The sequence below is a fragment of the Megachile rotundata genome, chromosome 7 (genome assembly GCF_050947335.1).
Source record: "Megachile rotundata isolate GNS110a chromosome 7, iyMegRotu1, whole genome shotgun sequence".
NCBI lineage: Eukaryota > Metazoa > Arthropoda > Insecta > Hymenoptera > Megachilidae > Megachile > Megachile rotundata.
The window spans coordinates 4,922,796-4,944,032 of record NC_134989.1 but is presented as its reverse complement, the minus strand read 5'-3'; the positions used below and the strand labels follow the sequence as shown (position 1 = coordinate 4,944,032).

General features: G+C 31.9%; 2 long non-coding RNA genes across 2 annotated transcripts in view; one reads left to right on the top strand and one right to left on the bottom strand.

Annotated features, from left to right (window-relative positions):
• The window catches only part of LOC143264859 (uncharacterized), a 36,603-nt gene extending 30,146 nt beyond the window's left edge, over positions 1-6,457 (top strand). The window contains exons 2-3 of the long non-coding RNA XR_013038827.1: positions 4,585-4,664; positions 6,211-6,457. This is a non-coding gene — a long non-coding RNA (uncharacterized LOC143264859). The remainder of the gene's footprint in view (positions 1-4,584; positions 4,665-6,210) is intronic.
• The window catches only part of LOC105662961 (uncharacterized), a 103,054-nt gene that overhangs the window by 48,731 nt on the left and 33,086 nt on the right, over positions 1-21,237 (bottom strand). The gene's annotated exons all lie outside the window — the stretch shown is intronic.

Here is a 21,237-nt window from a genome sequence, read left to right as displayed (position 1 = left end):
AGCAAGATGAGTGAATAGAAGCTAAAACATGAAATAACATATATAATTATTATTTGTTTCTACAAGGGTTGTTACATATTTCCACAACTTGAAAAAAAGAAAATTTGGTTATTTAGTTTTGAAATTTAAGAACTAAAGGTTAGATACTTTGAAAATACAAAACATTGCTAATTTTTGAAATTTGGGAATTTGGATGCTTTGAAAATTATTTAATTTTTAGATTTGAAAATTCACGAATTGGAAAATTGACTTCACTTGATGTAATGTAATTGGTGCTACTTGTTATTTTATTAGAAATAAAAGGCAGTTCTTATAGTACTACAGTACGTTATAATAAAATAATCTTCATTTAGAAAGAACCTCTAATAGGTAAAATAATTTTTTTCCACATAAATAACAGCACTTCTTTTCGACTACGAAACGTATCAACAAATACGTACCCTACTTTCATCAGTACTTGTATTTCACCATCATTTCCAAATATTTAAATTTTCACAAATGAACTAACATCCTCAGTCAAATCTATTTCAATCAACCATCAAATTTCAAAACCAGTATTACGACTTACAAGTTACCACTTGACCAATGAAGCGAATACTCTTAATATTCTTCCACGTTCATTTATCGAAATCAATACCATTCCTTCATTTTCTTGCATATACTGCAATAGCATAATATTATTACTTCTCTAGTTCCTCTCTTCTCATTGTCGATGGTCTGCTGCATGCTTTACACCCCGTATCACAATCCATCTATCTTTTCCTTCTTTTTTCACCCCCTTTTTCCATGATCGCGACGCCACCGGCACCGACGAATCGACGAATAAATTTTTTATCGTTCCCACCGACGAACCACCTAACACCACAGCATTTTTTCTTCCTTGTTTTTATCGATTTCCCTAGCTTTTTCTCTATCGAAGCTTCCACTTCCGCCTGCACCCCTTCCTGTTTCACCCCTTTCAACAGGGCCCGCGATCCTGTTCCGCTGCATTCAACTCGGGCTGATTTTCGAGCGAGTTAAACGCTCCCATGAGATATCGCGAGTATTATCGCCGATATCGCGATTCCACAGAACTTTTTTTTTTGGTCACTTTGCTCGGACGTTTTCTGTTTAAACGTAAGTCGGAGCCGGGGAAGAATAACGTTGTTTCAATTTCAAACGAATCTTTCATGATCGGTGAAAAGTGCTTAGAGGATTCTTTACTGCGTAGCGTCATGTGTCTCGTGTTTAATAAACGTATGCAAAATGGCTGATTACCTGTTGAAAGCTAGCATTTATGAAAGAGGAACGACAGATCGTACAAACTGGTAATTGAAGAAAATAGTAATACTAATTAAAGAAAATATACATAAGGAAACAGTAGTATATATTATATGCATATATACATTTACTAGAAATTAATAAATCTGGACGCTATGATGGAACAGACAAAGCGAAGCAGAACAGAACAGAACACCGGTGCATGCATTAGCACATACCAACGGCTAATACTGAAAGGGTCCCGAACTGGGAGCCTTCAATTTATTTTGGTACTGTAAGAAATTATCACTGTTGAAGTTGTCTAAACTTTTTTAAAAATTCTATAGTCATTACAATTTGAATGTACAATTTTTTGAAAATTAGAGAAGCTAGATATTATCACTTTGATTGCCATGTCTCTCATTTCTGACACACACTTAAATTTTTACACGTATCCATCACTTATTTCACTGTAAAACAATTTAGTATAAATTACAATTACAAATTTATTATACATTGTAAGTAATTTTGTTGAATATAAAAACTTGTTCAGTAGATAGGTAAATATCGTAACAATTATTTTGTTATTAGGTTTATTACAAATGAAGTAAATTAGCTAGGAAAATAAAAGATGTTTCATAATCTTAAGGTAAAACTCAACGAATTAACATTCGTTATTAATTTTAACGTAGAACAATTTTGTATTAAGAATATTTATAAAACATTTATACATTTATTTTCACTAAACGTTAATCTGCAAAGTCATATATACTTGTAAGTTCTACTGTACGATACTTATGTCATTAAATTATACGAAACTGTTTCGAAATCGGTAGTTTGCATCTGACATATGAATACTATATTGTGAATACATCGCAATAAAATCTGACATACGAAAGTAGTTTTTTTTATGAAAGTAGTTTTATGAAAGTAGTCTGTTTTGAAGTTGCATTGATATTTAACATGCAATGACTCATATCTATGTTTAAGTCAGACCGTCATTGATGATGGAAAATATTTTTCGACTGTGATGCATCTCTCAGATAAAAAGTAACGTAAAATCGCAATCTAAAGGATTCCTGTTTAATGTATAATTCTATGCTACAAAAAATTTATAGTATATATCTTTTAGTTTATTTATTATTTATTGCTTTATATATACACTTCCCATTCATTTTGGGTCTAAATAAAGTGTGTTGAATTCGGTGGAGAATATTACGAACTTGTTAAATGAATAAATCATGGAATTAAGGTATTTATTTTATAACTATGTGAGTTTTTACTTCAATTTCTTATGAATGAAATTTTGAGTTCAATGTCATTTCAAGATTATTTTGTTATGTACATCTGAATGCATGTTTATGTCATCTCTCTGCTGGTAAATAAAAGATACGTCGTTTCGTTAAGAGAAAAATGTTACAAACAATATTTTGAAAGATATAACCTTGAATTGACCTTTAAGTTTATAGTACACTTACCGCTGAAAAAAAATATTATTTTAATCCTTAGTTAGAAAATCATTCAACTGACAATTATTATTGAATATTTAATTATTTAATTTCACATCGTATAACTCTTAATTTTTTAGTTTCCTATTATGCAATGTTTAACTTTTTAACTTTTTAGTATACAATTTTCAATTTTCTTATTTCCTAGTAAATCGTTAACCTATCGTCGTCTAATTTAAAATAAAAAATGAACTTTTTTATGAACGATCCAATAAACCAACATAAACTTATTTTTACCATTTAGTACAGAATCCTTCTGAATGGCTAAAGCCATTTACAGTATTGATACTCTGAATTGATTTATTACATACACCGCAATACGACGACCGGTTTGATTTATAACTTCATTAGTTTCCAAACTTGAAAAATTATCTGATTTGTAGTTTACCGTGTAACATTACTAGTATAACTAAATTTCGAAATCGCAGTAGCGACGTAGGTGTATCGAAGGTTGTTGCGCAAGTTGCTGAAGGTTCGCATGGTCCACGGATATGATAATCTCTGAAAATTGGAAATGTAGGGATTTAAGTGCGCAGAAATTTAGGGATATAACTACAGATATCGTTGCAAGATGCTAAAATACAGAGATTTGGAAATGTAGGAATTTGTGGACGTAGTTATTTGAGAATTTGGAAGATCTGAAGATATAGAAATTTAAAAACATAGGGATTTGGAGACGTGAAAATCTAGAGATGTACATATCTAGGAATGTGGAGACTTAGGTATATGGAAACAGTAGGGCGTAATAATCTAGGGATATAGGAATTTGGAGATGTTGGGATTTATGGGCGTAGAAATCTGAGAATGTGGAGATTTGAGGATACAGGGATTTAAAAATGCAGGTATTTGGAGACGTGGAAATTTAGACATGTACGAATCCAGGAATGTAGAGACCTAAGTATATAGGAACATTATAGCGTAATAATCTGCGAATATAGAAATTTAGTGATGTAGAGATTTATAGACGTAGAAATCTGAGAACGTGGAGACTTGAGGATAAAGGCAAACGACCGATTTGATTTATAGCTTCATTAGTTTCCAAACTTGAAAAATTGTCCGATTTGTAATTAACGCCATAACGTTACTACTGTAACTAAAGTTTGAAAGTACGGTAGCGATGTAGGTGTATCGAGGGTTGTTGCGGAAGTTGTCGGAGGAATCGGTTCGGTTCGCACGGTCCACGGGTGCGATAATCTCTGAAAATTGGCTCGATGCGATCGTTGGTCCGCATTCCAGCGGACGTTGCAAGAAAAATCGAGCCGTAGCCGCGTATTACGCCCGCTTCTGGTACATGCATGCACGCGGCGCACACGTAGGCCGGATCGGCCCTCCTCCTGGCCGACGTTGTTCCGCAGCCAGGTATTTACAGAGGCGAGCAAATAGTTCCCGGGGCCTCCGCGCTCCTCTCGTGACTACTGTTTTCAGTTCGTGGTCGACTTCGATCGACCTTTGATCGATCGTGAATGCACGTTTAATCGAGCGTGCATGAGTCGCGCGGCCATGCACGCCGCTACCCTTCCGCCCCACGCCTCCTCGCGGCTTTTTCTACCCGCTTCGCTCGCCTACCTTCCGCTCCTTCTTCGACGCTTTTGTCCGTACGATCGACTTTGTCTCCTTCGTAGAATACACATTCCTCCCACATGCGAAGGAACGCGGAAAAAGAACGGCGAAAAATTACCAAAATAAAGGCTGTTATGTTGTAACATTTCACGTTTTTTCCAGACACACTGTAAAACAGTTTGAAATCTTTTAGAAACATTTAGGTATAAAGGGAAATATAAACCTTTGAAATAGGGATTGCTTTTGCAGCTTGGTTGATCATTCTTTTTGTACGCAGCTGTTAGGTGACCTGTGTCGGAACGCTGATTAAACGGAAGATGATCGACAGGCAGTCAATCGACCTTTGAACAAAATACGGTAAATAAAATCAGTAAAATAGCCTTCGAATAGAACACAGTAAATAAAGACAGTTGCTCGAGCCGTCCATTCAGTTTGCTTATGTTTACTGTTACATTATATTTAGTTGTTAAAATGATTTGTGCATTAACTAGTCCAATCATTTGCTCTTCTATATTCGAGCGTTATTAAATTACTGTTCGAAGCGCACAAATAGTTTGTTGAATACCACAATTTTTATATTTGGAATTTATGAAATTCGTACTGCAAAAAGTTGTAGATTATAAGGAAGATTGATACGTTTATTTGGGAAAGAATTTTTTATTACCAATTATTCATATGCAATTTAATATGGCAAGTCCTTGGCTAACATCAAATCCGGTTGGACGCACATTACAATTTAAACGCGATAAACGTAAACCGTATTTGTACAAGAATCGAGTTTCAAATTTGGTACTAATTATGATTTGTACAATTGGAGATTACTAATTCCATTTCAACTTTATTTGTCTTAACATTGCAACAACAATTAGCTTTGACTGACTCAATTTATGAAAAAATTATAGTTGAAGTGATAGATGCCAAATTGTTCCAAATGTAACGAGATGTTAAAATATATAGGATTTTACGATACATCAATGTAAAAGTATTGAGATAAGCAGATGAAAAATATTGTGTAGTGTATCACTTCAAGAAATTAATTTGTTAATAACCTTGATAAATATAACTTGTTAAATGTATCATATTTATATTACTTATATTATTTATATTATTTACAATAATATTTATAATATGAATATAAATTGTTATTTTCAGATTTGAAAATAGTAATACGCAATTAATAGATTAACAATGCATTTATGAAGTGTTTCATTTAAAGCAGTAATTAGTTTAATATTTCTTCTCAAACATTATAAATTTTTATCTTATATCAAAAATCATATCTTAACCTTACATTTAAAGATTTTGAATCATATTTTCGACGTGGACTTCATAATGTAAAGCAGAAAACCAGTCTTTGTTTACAGATAGAAATATATCCGATGATGCACTTGTTGCGTTATGGCCGACAATTTTGCAATTCTTTATTTCATGGTAGTAATACTTAGAAAACTCTTCAAGTTCTTATTTACAATGACTCTCAAATGTATTTGGATATTACTGTGAGTATCGCTATGACTCTATATTTTACTTCGTTCATCAAACACTTGAACTAGTTATTCCTACTAATAATAATTCATTTATTAATTTTGACAAAAACAACAATTATTAAGCAAAATAATGTCTCATATTTGATTAAAAAAAATATTCGGACACGTGTTATATTCTTCTGCTTATCTCTTTCTAAGAATCTACAGTTCTAAGGAAGTATAAAATTTACTTTCAAAGTGAATTTTAATGTATTTTATAAAAAATGCAAAAGTTGATGTAAAATGAGTAATAAAATATGCCATATAAAAGTATACTAAATTTATTATGAATAAATTGACAATTTAGATGGATTTATCTCGAAATAATTGGATTACTGTTTTCCTGTCAGGTAACAATGTTTTGTCTAACATTGCAGATTGCTTCTTCAGATTGATTGAATCGGTTAATAAATGAATCATCTGATTCTGAAGAACTCGACTGCGATGCCAGAGGAATATAAGCACTCACCAGAAGAAGAACAGGGATTATTCTCGAAAGCCACGAACTATGTATATTTGAAGCATTTCTTTCGTTTGATCAAAGGAAACTACCGATCGCCTACAGTCTGCAGTTACCGCAATAAGAAATACATTTTTTCTGAGCTCAGATAGCGTGGAAATTTCTTGTCCCTAGTATTTGTATTGTTTTCCACTTCCTCTTTGAGTAATCCTTGAGTGACTGTTATCTCAAATTTTCATTCACATCTAACATTTATAATTATTTTTCTTACTGTATTTGCTATTCATTATCATTATCATTCACTGGTATAACCATTTTTGTAAATTTTAATTAATTTGGTTTTACTTCATTTTATTTTACTTTCTCTTACTTTACTTTGTTTTATTTTGCACTGTTGTATTTTACTAAATACATTTATTATTTTACTACATTATACTGTATTGTACTATAATTTATTATATTTTATTGAATTTTACTGTAAAAATACTGTATTTTACTTTATTCTATTATACTTCATTTCTCTTTATTTCACTTTACTTCATTTTATTTCATTTTCCTTTGCTTTATTTCACTTTATTTCGCTTTATTTTGTTTTATTTTACATTTTACTGTATTTAACTGTATTTTATTTTATTTTACTTTATTCCATTTTATTTCATTTTATTTCACTTTATTATACCTAATTTTACCTTATTCTACTATACTTTATTGTACTTTACTTTATTTTACTACATTTTACTCCATGTTATTCTATTTCATTTTATTTTATTTTAATTCACTTTATGCTACTTCATTGTACTTCATTACATTCCGGATTATTTTAATTTTATTTTATATGTCCATATATATGTAAAATACAATCACTTTGCGGGAAATAAATCTAAGGTGTGCTACTTACGAGAGTGTTATGAACTTCAACAATGATCTTTTTCTACAGATCAGACGGTGGCAATATAACGCGAGTCTACTGTATCACGAGCATACTCTACTGTATAGACTATAGGTATATTAACCCGTGTTTAAAAACGAAAAATTCACTCGACTGTGGTCGAAACTGTTCTGGGGGCTGCGTGCGAATAGCTAATGTTGCGTGCGAGATGCAATATCTCTCTTTATCTCTCTCTTTGGGCCTCTCTCGCTGAAAACAACATGCGTGAATGCGTTTCGTTGGCCGAACTTCTGTACAGCTCTCTCAAAGCGAGATGAACGTATCAGGTTTCGATTTGGTTTCCCCAACTTGGAACTTTGTGAATGAACTATAAAGTTTCAAAAATCGATTTTAAGTGTATTGAATGAAAACAATCAACGTTTATGAAAATATCGTTTTCATAAGTACTACTCAATTATGTACTTATATGTTAACTTTAGAGAGTTAATTTTATTTCTAATGAAATTTTTATTTAATGTGAAATTTTGTAACTTCAGTTTTATTGAAATTTGTATTAATTAACCCTTACCACTCGTATATCGAGTGTGACATCACGTTTCTCTTGAATCTTATAAATAATTCAAATAAATAAAATGGTCGAATAGGTATATATTTTCATATACATACTACTCGCAAAATAAATGAAAATATCTTTGCCACATTCTATACTGTTGCAATATATTTTATTGAGAATCTCTCTTAACCTCTCTCTCTTTAAGAAATTTTCAATTGCAACCAGCAGTGTTTTAATTTTTGAAAATTTTGACCAACTATTTTCATAATAACTTGTTACATTTATTTTCCATAGATCCGTGTAATTAATGCGAGAATTTTGGATTAGGACAGTGAACAAATTTTTAATAATACACCCGTTAAATCAGTGTATAGAAACTTAAGTGTTACCCATATGTGTGACGTGACAGTCAACGTGTTAATCTACTTTGTAAATTAATTGAAGAATCGGTAGGTGAAAGAAATTAAAGAATCTAAAGGGTTAAAAATTAAAATTTAATTGTAGTAAATATAATTTGTATCTTAATTATTTTGCGGTGATCGAAATAGAACAGGTCTGATTTTATTGGAGCAGTATCAGGGTAAAAAATGAACATGTTTGTCAATTGTGGACTAATTTTGCATAAAAATTATGTAGGTGATTGTACACATTTTCTTAGTAAGTGAGTTAAAAGTTTGTTGACAATTTGGACATATTTGTACTGATTAGGTAGTTTAAAGAATTAGGAATTGGAGAACTTAAAAATTTCAGTATCTCAGTATATGAAAATTTTATATTTAGGAATTTGCAAATTTTGAGTTTGAAAGTTTCATAATTTGAGAATTTGAAGACTGAAAATTTAGGAATTGGAAGCGTACAAATTTAGAGTTTCAAAATTTGAAATTCTGAGTGATTGGATATCTGGACATTTGGATACTGAAATAATCCAGAAATTCAGACGTCTAGAATATTTGGGTGATGGGAAACCTAAAAATTGAGAAATTACAAAGTTTAGGAAGTTGTGGCTTGAAAATTTGGCAAATTATAGATTTGACACTTTAGAAATTTAGGAACTTTCAAATTGAAGGGATAGAAAAAGGAAATTTGAAAATTTAGTGGATGAGAGTTTAGAAATTTATGAATTTAAAAATTTATACATTTCAAGATATATATTTCAGAAAATTGAAGAATTGAACAGTTGAAAAATGGAAAAATTGAGAAATTGAGAAATTGAAAAATCGAAATTTGAAAAATTGAAAAATTGAAAAATTGAAAAATTGAAAAATTGAAAAATTGAAAAATTGAAAAATTGAAAAATTGAAAAATTGAAAAATTGAAAAATTGAAAAATTGAAAAATTGAAAAATTGAAAAATTGAAAAATTGAAAAATTGAAGAACTGTAAAACTGAAAATTTGAAAATTATCCAAATTAAACACTTCAATGTTTATAAATCTGGTAAACAAAAACAAACGAAGAAGCTCTTCCCTGCCAGTAATTTCACAAGAGACCACGGTCTACCGGTAATAAGTATAATAACGACGTGCAAGCCGTAACACACCTAACGCTCTGTAACATTATAATAAACGCGTATACGCACGACGCGTAACGTGCGCCTCTTTTCCGCGGAACATTTCGTAACTGGAACAAACAGTTCTCTCTCTCTCTTTTCTCTTTCTACCCCCCGTTTAAAATCGATCGCGGCTTTCGAGATAGCAGAAGCAGCGAAATAACGTAAATGAATGGGTCCCATTTGCGGGTCTCGAAGGGGTATCAGCGTGGCGCAGACTGCATTGGATCGCGTGTTCGACCGAACACAAGATCCTGTGAGGGCGAAACAGCCGGTCTGGCTCCTGCGTGGTCGAAGGACACGACCGTTAGGTTAGGTATTAACCAGTGCAGATAGGATAAAACGAGCCAACTGGCTGTGGCCCTTTCGTCGCGAGGACACGAACGTTTTCGAGTATGGGACATTTGTTTCTGTGTTCTCTTCTTCATTTGTTCAAACTTTGCACGATGCTGCGTCATTTTTTCGCTGAAAAATTATTTAAAATAGACCACCTGATGTTGATGGTTCTGGTACATGTTACCAAGGTCATCTGAGTAGTATTTAATACTTCACGCTCAAATATTTTAACAATTTTTCATTAGAATTATGTGACAAATATTTTAACAATTTTTCATGTTTTATCTTCATATACTTAATAATGCAGGGTAATAAACCAGAAGAGTATTTTTGTTTTGTTATTATTACCTACTGGCTTCACTTTCAGATTCACTGCAATTGTATTTTTGTCGAAATCGTTTTGAGCCATATTTTTTGTTAAATAAAATTATTGGTGAAACTGTTATGGGGTTGTAAAATAAGAACCGTGTCGACTTTGTTGAGTATTTATTAGGAATAAAATAGAACTTATTTGCAAGCTGATAATAGAAATCAGCAGTAATACCTGGACCTACAGCTCATATTAATCTACAACCTGTAGGTGTATGTATCATTGCAAAAATCACTCATTTTAATCTATCATTACAATATTATACAATTTTGTATTTACTTATACCACCAAAACTTTACAATTTGATATTTACCACACTTGTAATATTATACAACATAATCATTTAAATTAACTGCATTGAACTCCACAATTCACTTTTCCTTTACATTCACCAAAAGTTGAATGTCTTCTAAAAGTCGCCACTCGAATCTCGTCGAAAATGGAATAAATAGTAAGAACATGTTCCGTACAATGTTCTCTTCTCTCCTCGATGCACAGTCCGTGACAAAGTTTTTTTTTTCTTCGTTCATGGTGTCGGGGCTTAATTAAAATGTACCGCAACGTGTCGTTTTATCTAGATACCAGATAAAAAGACGTGACAGCGGTACCGATGAATTAATTAAGCGATCACTTTGACAGAATACAGATTCAGCTGTACGTTACACGCAATTACATGTCTTACAAGTGACAGTCGAATGAAAGGCTGAGACTTGCGATGCGATTAATCGGTAACAGCGTGTTATTACTCCGGCGTGATGTTAATATAGTCAATTCGATCGCTTTCGATTATTCAGATGTCGATCGTTGATATCACCGCGTTAAATTGCGATAAAATTGATATACAAGTTAGCTGTAAGGTTCATATACTGCAAATTGCTTTCTTCTGATACTTTTTGCGTGGTACGGTTATTTTCTTTGTTAAATATTTGTTAACGATTAAGAGCGGAAATTAGACATTCTATTATCAGATTGTATTGCGTCGAATTTACTTATGATTTTGGATAATTTATGTCAATATGAAATCCAATTTGAGCTAGAATTTGAATTAGAAGATTTGAGAGGAGATTATAGATAGATTTGAGTTAGAAGTTCAGAGATACAAGGATATGAGCATTTGGAGATTTGGGGGTCTAAGGTTCTCAAGATTTACGGTTCTAGAGATTTAGTGATTTAGGATCTAGGAATTTAGACACCTAAAAATTAAAAGATTTAGACATCTAAAGACGTAGGAATATTTAAGGACCTAGAAACTATAGAATATAGAAATATAAAAATATAGGGATTTCGAAGTGAAGAAATCTGAAGATATCCAAACTTGATGATACAGAGAGTTTGAAACATAAGAATCTGCGGATATAGAGTTCTAACAATAAGAATGTAAGAATCTCGGGATATAGGCGTTTGGATGTGTAGGAATCTGGGAATATGGAGATTTAAGGATGAAGAAATCTGGGAATATAGAGATTTAAGGATAAAGAAATCTGGGAATATAGAAGTCTAGGAATAGAGAGATTTGAAGATACAAGAATCTCAGAATATAGAAGTCTAGGATTATACAGTTAAGATAAGGAAGATCAGATAATGGTCTGCAAAGACATACATTTCAATAAAGCACTTTCAGACATGAATATATAAACTTTTCATCTATTTGATCATTGTAATAGTATAACTTTTTCAATCTTTCAAAACGTCCTGCATACATCATACTTCTACGCGCGTGACAGTTAGGTTAGGTTGGGTTAAGTTAGTGTTACGTTACTGTAATAGTACAAATTTGGTCCCACTCTTTTCAAGCAACCTGTGTACATCATACTTCACCGTTCACGAAAGTTAGAAATTAAAAATAGCGTTTCAATATCAGGCAAATTTCGCGCCGAGAGAAGCGTTTTCTCAAAATCTCTCTGGCCCGAATGAATCTTTTACTGCATTGTTCCACAACGCGTATCGCTTCAGCATGCCAGGTCAAACTTCGTGATCGATACCTGGCTGAAAACAGTTGCCAAACTTGTCGAGAATATAACACCAGATGGGTTTAATGCTCAACGAATGCTTCTATTTAGTATACAGACGCGATACGATTATGCTTTCTTCTGATACGCGTAGTCCCTGTTTTGCCAACTGAATACGAAAGTAGATTAGGAAAAATTCGATCGATAGTCGACAGATTTTCGATTGTTTTATCCTGTTTGATTTATTTGGCACTTCATTCGGTGCATTGCTTTTGAAAAATAAAATTGATGAATGTGTAAATTTATTGGACAGATTGCGTTACATGTTTTTGAAAACCGAGAAGATTATACAATACGTATTTTAGTTTTCTCATGAATTATTATGGAAACAGGTGATTAATTTAATTTCTAAAAAACTAGAATATGTAGTGACAATTTATATTTTGTATTGAGAATGGCTTTTAGAGACGAAGAGTGGTATCTGATAATTTATAAATAATTATGTATGTAGTCATTTTTCTAATATAAAATTATTGTTATAAATACATTATGATGAATAAATAATTTCCTTATAAAATTATAGTACAGCATTTTATATTATATTTCATTTATAATAATCAAAATAATATTTTTTATGTGATAAAATATTCGAAACTTTGAAAACAACTTCAAGCAAACAAAGAAATTATCAAAGAATATTAATTATGTAAAGATTATAATTTTCTTAAATGTTCATTCTTAAAAAATGAAGAAAATGCGATTAACATTCTCTCTATTGGAATAAAAACGTAAAAAATTTTCCTTGTATAATAAAACTTATCAAATTTGAATTGATCGATTCAACATCAAATGTATGACATAAGATATTTATTAATTTTTTATCGAACAGTAAATAAAATAGCTTTTCCACGATAAAAACGAATCGCTCGATTAATAATTGAACGGTCAATTAAAAAATTCTTCGTAAAAATCTACTTCGAAACAAAATGTTAATCTCGGCGATAAATCATAGTAACCACAAGCTGTTTTTCTAACAGTACAGTTATTCAGCTCGGTTCGTATCTTTGTAATGCATCGAATAATTAAGGAAACGAAAAAGCTACGACCTCTTGTAGCAGCCACAATAATTGTTACTTTTGCTCGCGAGAGAACATTTTGCGTGAAGGATTATTAAAGTTTCATACCTGTCGACGAACAGTATTTTCTCGCGAACGAAGAGAAGGCATGGTTCAAGGTTTCACCGTCAGCCTTGAACGTAATTCGTGTAATTAACTCAAAGTGCGTCAACATCGTTCGAAAAACATTTTTGATACTTCCAGCTTTTTGATCACGGTATCCTTCAATTCCAATCTATCATAATAATCATCTGCATTACGAAATAATTCAATTTATTCGCGTTACGTAACACACCCACTTTCTTTTTGAATAATTCTTCTTGAATGATTATTCGAGTCATTGTATTCGACTAATTTGGATAATTTCGAGTATCAACTTTTTATTAGAATAATTCAAGTAATTAAGATTAAGGAATATAGAGATTTGGAGATATAAGGTTTTAGAAAGGTACAGATGTAAGGATGTAGGAGACTGATTGTGAGAGTACAAAAATTTGGAAGATGTAAGGGATATAGCGATTTAGGAATATGGGAGTTTGGCATATGGGGATTCGGGACACAAGGATTCAGAATGTAAGGATTCGGGATATAAGAATTTTGGGTACAGAGATTACGGGGGTATAGAAATCTAAGAATGTAGTGATCTGGGATCGTAAGGATTTGGGGTACAGAGATTACTGGGCTGTAGAGATCAAAGGATGTAGTGATTTGGGATCGTAGTATCTGAGAATCTACAGAAATTATATATATCCTATATGGGTGGATATTTAGAACCACAGGGATTTTGTGAACGTAGAAACATAGAAACGTAAAAATCTGGCTATAAATATATTTAGAAATGTACGAATTTGTGGACATAGAGATTTGAGTACGTAGAGATCTTAAGATATAGAAATTTTGAAAATGTGGGGATTCTAAGGAATGGAAATCCAGAGATATACGAATCTGGGGTATAGGAACTTGGAAATGTAGAGATTTAGGGCCGCAGAAATCTGAGAATAATTTAGGACCGTAGAGATTCGGAGACGCAGAAAGCTAGTGATGTAAAAATCTGGGGACGTAGGAGTTAAAGAGAATAGAAACCTGAGAGATCCTATAAATTTGATAAAAGTATCTAAAAAATTAAAACGTTGGAAAACTTAAAATGTGGGAATTTAAGGATCTAGGGATTTATAATAATTCCATGTATATTAAATAAAGGAGGTAATTACGAAATTTCTTCTCTATACGTACAATATGTAAATTCATATAAATCGGGTGTTAAAACTGCGTGAATTTAATAGTAATAAAAAGAAGTAGTTTAAAGAGATGAGTACAAAATACTCGTCGGTACAGTACCGTAAAAGTAAATTTTTTACGCGTCAGTCGGACGATTTCCTTTCTTTCTGCATTTATTACGAACGCCAATGTTTTGTTGTTCTTTGTAAATTACTACAAAAGCAGATTTCTTCGCCCATTCACTGTTCAGTGTCCGGTAATTTCAACAAAGCGGCTTTCCGTTTTGTCTCCTTGTGATTTTTTAACAAAGCATCTTTTACGCGCTTTCATTGGAACAGCGTAAGTCCTTTTGAAGTCTGTCAGCATTTTGGAATTTACGCAACGATTAAAACGTAATCCTCAACAAGTAACGACGATTTAAACTTGCTTTCTTCCGTGAAAGAGGTAAATATACTTCTGGGTAAGTGGAGAGAAGAATCCGATCGTAATAAAAAGTCAAAAAAAAAACATAATAACAAATGTTATGTTGTAGATTCGTTTGCATAATTCTTTAGTTTAAAACTTTACTTTTTTATTTAATATAAAATAGGTTTACTTTCTAGTTTATTGATAGAACTTCTTTTGGGAACTTTAGGTTATGTCAGCATGTGCATACTAGTATTATTAGTAGTAACTAGCATATTAATAGTTAGAAACAGGAAGTATGAAACAAGAGTTTTAAATAAAAAATAAATTTGTATTGATTGTATATCTAATATTTTGCATATGTTGATTGTTCGAAGAATTAATAATTTAATTACAAAAACAATTTATATAATATAATAGTTATACATGTATAATAATTTTGATAATATTTTTATATAATAGTTACATGTGCTAATATAATATATTATTACCATATTATAAGCATTAAATAGTACAATTTCAAATACAATTTTTTCCACTTCATTATGAACCATTTCAAAATCCCATCAGCGTATACCGTTATAATTTTCCAGTATCTAAACAGAAAATTCCACGATGAAATTTCATAAGACCGATAGGCCGTTAAATAAACGATTTAATAGTGGAATCTTTAGAAGCATCTCGCTGAACGAATCCTGGCATCAAGGATTCCAGCTGACGGATGCGTTCCATGGCCCTAAGCGCACCATGAACGATTATAATTATTACACGCACAAAAAGACCGCGGGCGCTTTCCGTGCATTCTGCGTGCAGGTCAGCGGTAATGGTATTTTTGCGTTCTAAAAGCCGCAAAAACTGGACACCGCTCGTAGCATGGAAGCTTTCGTCCATTCCGCTTATATACTTCGCCTGCTGTTCCTTCGTACTTTTTCTTCCTCTGCTCGTTTCACGCACGCACGACCTTTAATCTGAGAAACGAAAGTCCTTCGACGATGCAGCTCGAATAAATGCCAGCCTGCGTGAGCCTGCGATAAGACTGATGCCCACTATGTGTACCGGCTTTCAAAATTTCACGTTCATCGCTGAAAAAGTTTTGGCAACATGAACGGAACACCCGACTTCAATAAGCGATTATTGAACAAAGTTTTATTTGCTTTATTATTTTTATGATAATTTGGTGAGGATGTGGTAATTCAATAGGATGTGTTCATTGATGGCCATTCGTCATGGGATATGTTCATTAATGTACAGATTTCAAGCTTTGAGCTAATAAATTTCCAAATTTAGAAATTATTGAAGTTGGAAAGTTATGAACTTTGAAAATATCAAAGGCGGAAAGTTATAAATTATATAGTTTGCAAATTCTCAAGTGACAAAATCACCAAATTATCACATTGTCAAATTATTAAGTTTGCACATTTCCGAATAACCAGATAATAAAAATGACTAAAGTACTACCAATCTATTAATTTACCCAAAATAAATTACTAATTTTCATACTTCCAAATTACATTATCGAATCACTAAACTTCCATACTATGAATATTCCTAATCTCCAAATATTCACATTGTATCTCTTAAATTTTCCAAGAACTCAACCATCTGAACCTCCAAATTCCCACATTCACTCCCAAATCCCTAAATCCCCAAATTTTAGCACTTCTAAACTGCACGGTCCAAAAAACTTTCTTGCACGAACAGTGCACGTTAGTTTGGCAAAAACCCGTTTCCATTGTCGGCAGAACAAACCGACTAACTGTCCCCATGAATGTCCCAGAGCTAACCAACTCATCTTAAACTATGTTGCAACAATTTCTCTCCGCAGTAAACTCAGCTCCGCTCGCAACAAAACGGCCTCACAATTCAGCGTAACCATTATCATAAAATTCGACAGAGAATTCCGTCGTATCGACGCGTATTTCCCGATAAACCGTGACACCCGACGTGCGTTAAATTCCTCAAGGTTCGCTTAGCAAAAAGCGGAAGTGCGGTGAAATCGTGCGCGCAGTTTAACAGTTGCATAATTCGATTCGTTCGTGGAACTCTATCCAGTGTTTTGCAACAACTACGCCAGAAGAAACACTCGGTCTCGCAGCTTCTTTTATTTTTCGATTTTGATTTTACCGCGTAAATTCTCTTTTAATGCGCGGCCATTCATCTCCGCGCTTTATTCGCCCGTTCAAAGGGATTGCAACCATTTTTTTCCCACCGATCGTTACGTAAAAATTCGAACGCTGGCCACGTTTTTTTGCGCGGGAAATAACAATGTTGCAGAAGAACGGAGAAAAAATTGCAAATGCGAACACGGAGACAATGGCGATTCAAGAAAACGGGATTACCGTTGAAGCCAGCGGCCATTCCGACGAAAAAAAGGCCGAACTTATAAATCAGTCTTTTATCTTTAACGTCCGTGTCCGATGAAAAACTGTTGCTGCGACTAAGTAGAAACCGAAGTGAATAACTCACGTCGAGACTGTGAGAAATATTTAACCACGTCTGTGCAACTTGTGTAAATTCTTGCGCTCGTAAATCCGTTTATTCTTTCGATATTTATCAAATTCGACGAGCCCGAGACAATTTATGGTTCGCCATCGAATGCTTTGTCTATTAATTCCGCCATGGGCACGGGTCTACAAGAACGGAAGGCGAACCGCGGGAGGTGAAACAAAATTTTGACGAATGGTTGCAATTTTCGATGGCTCCTTTTGTAATCGACGAAGCGGAGATTTCTCTGCAACAATGTGATGTTTTATGGCGTTCACGATTCGGGATTATTCAATTGTCTGTCGATTCACGTTAAGGCAGTGAATTTTAATTTCGGATTAAGTGCGGACAGGAGAGTCGTACGGAGATGTATTGTTCCATGCTATTCTTTTGAATCGATTGCTTTCTTTATTGAATCACAAAGTTGCAACAGTTTTATATGTATGGATAATTAAATTACACATAAAAATAGCAGTTTTTAAATTTCTAAACTATTAATACACAAATTTGAAAATTAGTAAATTTCTAAATTCCTAAATTTTTTAATTTTCAAATGTAATATGTAATTCTTGTATTTAAAAACTATAAAATAAATAAATATCTGGAACCACGTAATAATAGAACTCGTTATTTATCTTTCTTCATAAGTATTTGCATAAATATCCGAAGATTAATCAAGGAAAAGAAAATTCTGAAGAGAGAAGTGTTTTGCAGTGATTTCGTACGCGTGGCCGATCTGTTCTGCAATTTTCCTTAAGTTTGCGGAACCGCGAGACCGGTTCGTACAGGTTTTTCACAATCGATTCGTCCCGGGTTCACGATTCACTAACCTTTGAACGGATCGGGTCTCCCGTTTTCTAGACACGCCAGGAAACCGATTCGAATCGGTTCTTCCTCGCGTCATAGACGCCTCTTTGGTTCAGCGACGTGAAATTGTTTGTCGCGTAAAAAAGGATCTCTTTGGACCAACTTCCCTTGCCGCTTCTTTTCTTCGTTTGGCTCCGCTCGTTCGGATCGATTCATTAAAGGAACGAGATAAGTCTTTGACTGTGGGATACTTTCAACAGGGTAACAATAATTCGCAACTGATACTTTCGAGTAGTATTATTTCGAAATTATACACTGTAAATTGTAATAAAAATTGCACATTACAAATTATAAATTATGAATTATAAGATTATAAATTATAAATGATATATTACACACTTTAACACTTTAACCCTAGTTTACCTACTTTATTAATGTCTTACATAATGTTGCTATTAAATAAATCAAACAAAATGGCGGCACGATATTTTAAACATCCATTAAAGAACCATAACACCAACTGAAAATTAAATAAGCACGTAAATAAGAAATCCATAATCATACAATAGTATTAACTACTATGTTTCTGTAGTTAACCTCAAAGTTTGATCAGTATTTCGATTATATTAATGTGAGAAGATTTTAAAATTCAAATGTGTGTATTTTAAAAATTTAACTAGATTAAATTAATTTACAGTAAAATTCAATTATTTATTAAATGGTTTCATAATATATGTTCTTATAAAACATTCTCTGTATGTTTTGAATATATATTTAATATTTTTAAACAATTTATGAAAACAATTGCGATAATAATAAATAACTAGCAATTAGCTACCTGCAATACGGGTGCAAAAGATACAAATCTTAAAGGAAATATTGTAGTGAAGTAATTGTGTGAATTACAGGACTATAATTTGCTTCATGATACGTACAAATTGATGTAATTGTTCAATACTTTGAATTGGATTTAATTAGCTTCTGATGGACAGCTGTATGTTATCATGAGAGAAATTTAAATCGTTTGATGAGGCTGAGAATAGAAGTAGGTAAAGCAACTGCTTGTACTCTGCAGTCTAATTGCTATGAATATTTACGATTCGAATATTGCTGATAATGTATGCACCTATAAATGAAAAAATGGATACCAGATTAACGATATTTGTCAATTAAATATGCCAGTTTAACCACATCTCTTTATTAAATATTAGGTTATTTATTTAATTAATTGTGAAGGAAGCGTAATTCATATTTTTAGCTATTTTTCAGTATTTCTAATTATTCTTAATGAAGTTTGTTACAAATTTATAGTTATGAATTTGTATTGCAATTAAATTCTTTCGCAACAGTTTTTTATTGCACTTAACTATTATTTTTTATTCTACTTAAATAACTACTTAAATGCAAAAGTGCAGTTTACAGTGAATAATTTATTCAGTCTGAAATTTTTTAAAACATTTTAGTACATTTTTTAAAAATGTTAAACTTTTCGTAACATAAATTGAGTCTGATATTAAATAAAATTTTTACATTTTGGAATGTAAAAACATGCAATTTTTAATTTCCAAATTTTCAAATTTGGATATTGGAAAAGTTGAAGATTAAGTTGAAGTTAAAAATTATGAAAATTGAAAATTTTTAAATATTCAAATGCAGGAACACCAATTTAAAAATACACAAATATGTAATTAGTAGTTCAGAAATTACTTGTACAGTTAGAACTTAATAAATGTGGAAATTTGAAAAAATTGAGAAATTTGAAAAATCTTAAATTTAATAATTTAGAATCATAGAATTTTCAAATTCTCAAATTTTCAATTTTTCAAATATAAAAAATTTGCAAATATAAGAGAACTAATTTCCAAATCTACAAATAATTGATAAATAATAGAAAAATAATTTGTAAAGCTACAAGTTTACAAATTTACAAACTGAATTTATCAGAAATTTAATAACTTCAATAAAAGATCTTTCCCAATTCAAGAGTAAGAGTTTGAAAATTCTTTAATATCCAAATTTACAAATAAAAAGTATTAGATTTATAAATTCACTAATAGTTATTAACTTACAAATTTGAAAAATTTGGTGATTCAGAATTTCAGAATTTCGGAATTTCGGAATTTCAGAATTTCGGAATTTCAGGATTTCAGGATTTCAGAATTTCAGAATTTCGGAATTTCAGAATTTCGGAATTTCGGAATTTCGGAATTTCGGAATTTCAGAATTTCGGAATTTCAGAATTTCAGAATTTCAGAATTTCAGAATTTCAGAATTTCAGAATTTCGGAATTTCGGAATTTCAGAATTTCAGAATTTCAGGATTTCAGAATTTCAGAATTTCAGAAATTGAGAAATTGAGAAATTGAGAAATTGATAAATTGAGAAATTGAGAAATTAGGAAAGAATACAGAAATTGCATATTTTTAAATATCCAAATCGCCAGATTTCAAAGCTCAAAAATTGAAGATTATAGAAACTTTTTTCAATAATACTGAAATATACAAATCTGAAATTGTTAATTTTTAAAGTTTCAAAATCTATAAACTAAAAAATTAATTACCTGTACGTCTCATGTGTACAATCGCTCATCGGAGTCTCACTACATTAATATTCATTCACAATTTAATTCTTCCTGAATCAACCGTATAATAAGTTGCACTCGATACCCAATTACTCGATACCCAATTATTCGATACCCCGTTTGTAACCAATTACGATTACCAAAGTATCAGACGATTTTCCGTAATAAATGTATAACAAATTCAACAACGGCAATTAAAATCGCCGATATTTTTAAAAATTTCCAAATTTATATTCGAAACTTTTCACTCGCAGCATTTTCCTCTCATCTCCGAATAATGTATCGTTTGTAACTTGCAAACGAAAATAAATGTTTCGAATCACGATTGAACGAACAACACAGAGCTAAACCAGATGGAGTATAATCGCTTTGAGCAAGGATACGATTATCAGTCTATCATGCGAAATTGATTTCTATCAAGTACATCACTGCAATCGAGCAAATACTATGTAACAATTTTATTTTTCCATCCTTTCATTTTCTTTCAATGGAATGAAGTTTTCTGATTATCGACGAACGATATCCATCTTCGAAGTTGGAATTCCTTGCGAACGTAATAATAAAAGAACAAACGTTTCTCGTTCGTCGTTTAAATAGCTCGGTAAATGAATTTTTCATTTTATAACTTTCTGCCTTGCAATTAATCACTTTTTATTCTGGACAATTTTATGTTCTTCGAAAACAAAGTTCA